Source organism: Mercenaria mercenaria, chromosome 6 (assembly GCF_021730395.1).
Source record: "Mercenaria mercenaria strain notata chromosome 6, MADL_Memer_1, whole genome shotgun sequence".
NCBI lineage: Eukaryota > Metazoa > Mollusca > Bivalvia > Venerida > Veneridae > Mercenaria > Mercenaria mercenaria.
Genome location: NC_069366.1, coordinates 63,001,076 through 63,008,325, shown reverse-complemented (window position 1 = coordinate 63,008,325; position 7,250 = coordinate 63,001,076).

Genomic DNA, 7,250 nt, shown 5'->3' with positions numbered 1-7,250 from the left:
TCTGGACAGATGTGATAGAATCGAGTAAAAACTATTACAGACATTTTGCTAATGAAAAATATTATTTAATGCGTTATGTGTCTGCTTTAAAGGTCCACTACTAACACCCGAACGAATATTATACGAATACCAGAGTTTGTAACTGAGATTTCCTATTTACTGAAAATATGACCCACTGCATTGGATCTGACCAAGTAGTCATGAATATAACCAACAAATAAACAAAAAAAATGTCTATTTCAAACCGAAAGTATGTTTTACGACTGCTTACGAACCCGTCGCGCATTTTCGGATTTTTTTTCGGAATAATCCTCCGAAACGAGGCTATAATTTATAAATAGATGCAAAATATCTTATATGCCCAAACGATAACGTGATTTCTACAAACTTAGGATAGGGAATTCATCTTTTTTGTAACTCACAAAAACTTCATGAAAATCATTCTTAAAATACAGGTAATATACAGCTATACTACAAGTTTTCGGGAGGACAATTTAGGCCCTTCCCGAATAAAAGTGTTTTCACAACTTCGTCTGCAAACTTTTTCAGTTAATCTCTTTTCAGAATAGTTTAATGAATAACTATCTTTCACTGTAGAAACAAAATGTGATTGAATTTTACCTTAATACACTGATTTATGTACATATGGCTACATTTATTCAATAAAATTTTAGACATTAAACGTATTGTCTTGGCCTAATATATAGTAGTCGCAACTTGAACGCGATGTTGACCTTAGCCTGATTATCATATCGTTTTTCATGTAGAAATAGGGCTTTAGGTAGTCGTGTATTTAAAGGACTTAAGTTTGTAAAGTGCAGTATCAAAGTAAGAATTTGACATTTGATCAGTAAAACTTTCCAATACACTAATTTATATTCACACAAACTTATATTTCCATTTTCGCGTGCAGCTCGTGTTTTACGTACACTCCTTTTCAATAATAAGTTGTGCCTCATTATGTATTGTAATACAAAGGTCAACCATCGGGGTCAAGTTGCGTCTACTATATGTCATAGTCAATTTGAAACTAAAAATTTATACACTTCATATTTTTCATGCACATCGTATATGGTTACCATCATGGAAATACAGTTATTTCGCCGCGCGTTGTTAAACGGATATTCGTTTGAATTAATTTTAAAATCACGTGATCCCGAAGAATTTCCGACCGATTACGGAAAAGCGATAAACACGAAAGTAGGACAAAATGACCACCCATGTCAATCTAAAAAAAAAACCAAAACCATCATTTATTTCTCTGTACATGTGTTGATTTCAAGGGAATATTGCACGGCTATCGTAATGTTTCAAAACGTGTAGTCTTTTTAAGAATTATATCTATTCATTTGTCTTTATTTTGCACCTTTAAGCGTTATTAAACCTGATAGCTTCTTCGGGTAAACGGAGATGTTCTTTGGCATTTCAGTTAATCAGAGATGTACGTTGTAAAAACGTATTAGTTGATAACAATCGCCGTGCCATTCGCAATATGTACATTTGACATACTAAATTTTGCAAAGTATTTCACTAATTAACAAACCATATCTCGTGATGGGCTATTGGTACATAATATTAAACCATAACATTATTGGTAGTTGTGTGCGATTTCTAACAAAAATATCGTTTTAAATTATAATCACTAAAATCTGAAGTCGCGCATATTTGCAATCTGCTTCTCGAAGATTTGATGATCTAATTTGCATGCCAAACCACCTTCTATGGGTATGGGGTTATATATACAACGTTTGAGACCTGCCTGATAGCTCTGAAATCTGGTTGTTTTGGGGGAAAATTTCAAAATTCGAAAAATCACATGACTGTATTCTGTTGCTGATCTCAGTTTTATTATTTTGAGAAAAACGCGAAATAATATGTTATTTTAAATTTATACTTTTCGTTGATAATTGATATTATCAGAAATTGAACTGAAAATTTCAGGTGAAGAGAATTGTAGAATTAAGCTAAGTGCAACAAAGTTTGTGCGAGAGGGTGTCCATGTGCAAAGACATTCAAAATAGTTGACAAATGATATATCATGCATGTTTTAGGAGTTAAAACCCGTCTACTATACAAAAAGAGTTCTACTATACAAAAAGAGTTCTACTATTTAAGCACTTTTCGTAAAGTCGTGTTCAAGCATTACAGGAGATGGGAATTCCCCGTAGAATAAAATGATACCGATATCTCTTTTTGATCCCTCTTATTGTTATAACTTACTAGGCCTTTCATTTACTGCAACCTTTAAAGTAAGATGACAATGATATGTTATTGTCATAATTCGTATTAATGCACCGTGAAAATATCAAGAACAAATATGTCCATGTTTTGTAAAATTAAGTGCAAAATAGATAACAGTTTTCGCAGTTAAACATGACATGCTTGTCAACATGATGTTTAATTTTTCTTGATAACCGCATTACGAGTGTATAATTTAACCGCCCATTCTGTAACACGGGTTTTCGCTCATTTCTGTAACATTTTTTTATAATTTTCATTGGCCAAGTATTGCAATCTGAATACTTTGGGATATACACTCAACATATCAAAACTGTATAAGAAATTAAGCAAAACAGAAACACTTAAAATAACTCTTGTTTTTAAAAGTGAAATAGAAGTGTCGGCGAAAAACATTGGATCAGTCTTGTTACACTGGACACAAACGGTCAAATTAAACTGATGTCACCCCTACCAAACTATCAAAGACGGAAACGGTCAATCCCTCCCAAACTATCAAAGACGGAAATGGTCAAATTAAAACTAATGTCCTCCCAAACTATCAAAGACGGAAACGGTCAAATTAAAACTAATGTCACCCATCCCGAACTATCAGACGGAAACGGCCAAATTAAAACTAATGTCACCCATCCCGAACTATCAAAGACGGAAACGGTCAAATTAAAACTAATGTCACCCATCCCGAACTATCAAAGACGGAAACGGTCAAATTAAAACTTATGTCACCCATCCCTCCCGAACTATGAAAGACGGAAATGATCAAATTAAAACTAATGTCATCCCTCCCGAACTATGAAAGACGGAAACGGTCAAATTAAAACTAATGTCATCCCTCCCGAACTATCAAAGACGGAAACGGTCAAATTAAAACTAATGTCACCCATCCCGAACTATCAAAGACGGAAACGGTCAAATTAAAACTAATGTCATCCCTCCCGAACTATCAAAGACGGAAACGGTCAAATTAAAACTAATGTTCTCCACCCCCCCCCCCCCCACACCCCTCACAAACTATCAAAAAAGGAAGCGGTCAAATGCACCACTACGAAAGTATCAAATACGGGAACAGACCAATTAAAATCACCATGTGATCTTGTAACAGGCATCCTACAAGTGCGAAGTTTTACTTTTAAATTTCCGGAAAATAGTCTGTCAGCACGGTACATAACAAAACATAATTTATCACTTACTGCCCTGACTATGAGAAGTTTTCTCATAACTTTAAATTCAAGGTATGACAGCAAGGCCGCCGCTACATTGCTGTTTCATAGTTGTCCTTAAATATAATATTCAATAGACCTTGTTAATGAGCTTATAGAATTAATAAGTCAATGCGATTTTGTGCAATAAATGTCTATCAAGTTTATATTATCAATTTAATTAAAATATATATTTGATAAACTGTAATCTTTACCTGTCTGAAAAGGCGATAAAGTTATTATAAGAAGTAGGTAGCGGCGACAAGAAGATCAAGGTATTAAAAGTGCAGTTAAATATCCTTCTAATGCTTAATCAATTTGATTAGACATAGGTAACCATTTCATAATGAAGCAAACACCTAAGAAAAAAGGAACTGGTTTTATAATACTGGTTTTGAAGGACGGGAAAAAACGTGTAATTTTAAATGGGTACCATTTAGTTAGTAAGCTCATCGTACAAGTTGTATACAACAGGTTCTAGTGTCCCTATGGGATGTGTGAATCTCACTTGTTCATGTACAGGCTCTAGAAGCGGAAAGGTTTGGCTTAAAATTCCGCTTAGGTCATAGGGCGGAGTGGCTCCCTGTTACTTCAACGGTCAGTTCCTTCTATTTTACATTTAATTTCGTAAATAAGCCTTGGTAGAGCTTTTCTGTATATTTTACCATCTTTGCTTGTTCTGTCCATCATACTCCTAAACATTAAATGAAATAAAAGACAATTAATATGTTGATATTTGACATATGAACGTTGTTACCTTGTTACAAAAATGTGCTCATCTACAGGCCAGCCTGATTGCGACCGTTGTATAAAAACAACAACACATTTTCCTTCAGATTATGCAAAAATGCTTAATGCTAAAAAAAACAACATACATTTAGATATGCATACACACACCCCGTTTCTCAAAACGTGTGATGGATGTTGACGGAAAATTGCCTACAAATCGTTGTTGGATGTGAATCCATTATATAACCATTAAACTGAAAATTGTCTTTTTAGGTGAATAAAATTACCGCCTATTAGACAACAATTTTATGCAAAAAGTACCTTTAAACGTTTCCTGTGAGGCTAGATGTTTTGCCATTCTGATGAAATATTTTGTTTTACTTGTAAAAGTCTACAATAAAATATGCAAGAAGATCGGATGTAAGTACAAAAGGTTTAACTTTGTCCAAAGGAGCTAATGAAAAGTGCAATATTCAACACGCCCTTAAGCTCTATTATAAATGAACATTGAATGCAGTCTGTAAACCAAAAAGAAAAATTAAAATACTGACAACCTTGAGACTTATGTTAGTGTGATATATTCATCATAACAATATTTATACTTATAATCTCTCCTCATAATTTCTGAAAAAAAAAGATTATAGCCCATTTTAAACTATAACTGTCATTGAAAGTTACGGTGCCCCTAAAGTGACATGTTACACACTTTTTTCCAATTAGGTAATGTGAGACTTTTTTTAATTTCGTTTAAACGAAATGATTTCGTTTTAACAAAATGATTTCGTTTAAACGAAATAACAAAATGATTTCGTTTAAACGAAATAGTTATTTCGTTTAAACGAAATAACTTATTTCGTTGAAACGAAATAATGATTTCGTTTAAACGAATAAGTTATTTCGTTTAAACGAAATATGATTTCGTTTAAACGAAATCATTTCGTTTAAACGAAATAACTATTTCGTTTAAACGAAATAAAAATAAGTCTCACATTACCTAATTGGAAAAAAAGTGTGTAACATGTCACTTTAGGGGCACCGTAGAAAGTTACACCCCTTGCCAAAAGAAATACTAGTAAAACTTTAAGCGCACATTTTTCTGCAACTACCCCCTTACGAATACGTCGCGCAAATTTTTCTGCAACTAACCCCTTACGAATACAACTACCCCCTTACGAATACGTCGCGCACATTTTTCTGCAACTACCCCCTTACAAATATGTCGCGCACATTTTTCTGCAACTACCCCCTTACGAATACGTCGCGCACATTTACACTTTGTAAGATTTTTATTAAAGGATTTATCCACACTCACAGATAGTATGTACTACCTGATTTCAAACAAGAAATGCAAAATCGACTAAATTAATAAATTATACAGTAAACAAAATATCTCGCACACAATACCTTAACTGGGAGGAATTGAGGCTTGATTTATATTAAAAGTATTCAGGTTTCACTTTGATGGAAGTGCAAACCAAGTATGGTTGCACTTTAGGCCTTATTTTTTCAGTGTTGGCTGCCATTTGTGGTAGGATGTGCATTTTATACAACACCACATTCACAAATATAACGTAAAGAAAATAGAACCAAACATTAAGAAATAACCTTAAATATACCTTTAATGCATTTCCTAATTACAATTTTGTTTTTGTTGGATTTAACGTCACAACGACTCCATCACATACATATGTCATATCTCATATTGCGACTTTAATAATTAGCAAAAAGGAATTTCACAGGTTAAAATATCAACTAAACCTGTAGGAATATTTATTTATGAATATAGAGTGCTTATCAAACAAAACTGTTTGGAAATATTTTGTGTTGATTTTTATTATCTCCAGTTCCAGAGAAAAATAAGACTGGATTGTACTGAAGAAAATGCATCTCTTTATGTCAGTGGCATAATTTTACTTTACATTAGTACATTACATTTCTTAAATCTTTTGATTTCAACATGTTTGCCTTAGCTGAAATAAAAATCAATATAAATACTATTTCTTTAAGTAGTTAAACATAAATATGGCACAGGTGAAAAAAATCACATTCACATTTGTTCGTTTCATCATATCATAAAATGAAATGAAAGAAAATTGCTGTGATTAAATGAAAATTAAAGTGGAAAATTGCCCGTTTAAGAAGGGCTATAAAAGCTATAAATCGTCAAATGGTATCTTCTTTATTTTCCATAGGCAGAAAGGTTTATCAGGTTAATACAGAAATATTTCTTTTATGTAAACATATATTTGTTTAATGGATATCGGCTATTGGATCAAAAATACTAAATCATGACTGAAAAGGTAGTTATTGTCAGTTGGAAAAAACTAATCATTTAGGATAGCTTGTCAGTTGGGTAGATGATACAAACACGCTGATTTAATACTGACGGGACCAGTTAGCTCGCCAGATAATTCTTCCTTTTATTTGCTATTTTACTAGCATGAAGATATTTTCGTGCCAGCAGTCAATTTTGGTCAGCCGAGAACATATCGATCTGCGATACTGACGGGTTCTCTTGAATGATTAGTATTAAGAAGTGTTTGTACTTACTATTTCGAGACTTTTACTGCCTGAACTACGGACAGAACAGAATCGATTGAGCATACTTGGTGAAATATTAATTAAAAGTAACCTGCATCTAGTCTTGTAAAACTTTCCATAAAGGAATCCTGTTTAGTTCATGTGCAGTGTCGTTTGTTGTGTTTTCGGTCGACGCGCGACACGACGCGCGACAATACGACATAACGCGCAGAAAAATGACACGACCACGACAATTCCAAACGACGCGCGACACGACGCGCGACAATATGACACGACGCACGACAATGCGACACGACGCTCGACATTAATAATGCGATGTCGTGCCGTATTGTCAAAAATCAAAACATCCTGTTTTCTGCTTCTATCAAATTTAAATGTTCTTCTTTCCATCAGCAGGTAACTAGGTATTTCCCACATAAAAAGAATGTTTTCCGGTTTCTCTTTCAGTCTCCACTGAACTCTCTCTTCCCCTCCGTGTTTAATAGGTTATTTTGCCACTCTTCCAAGGCGTATTTAGATTTGTGGATTACCTCCCTTGAATAC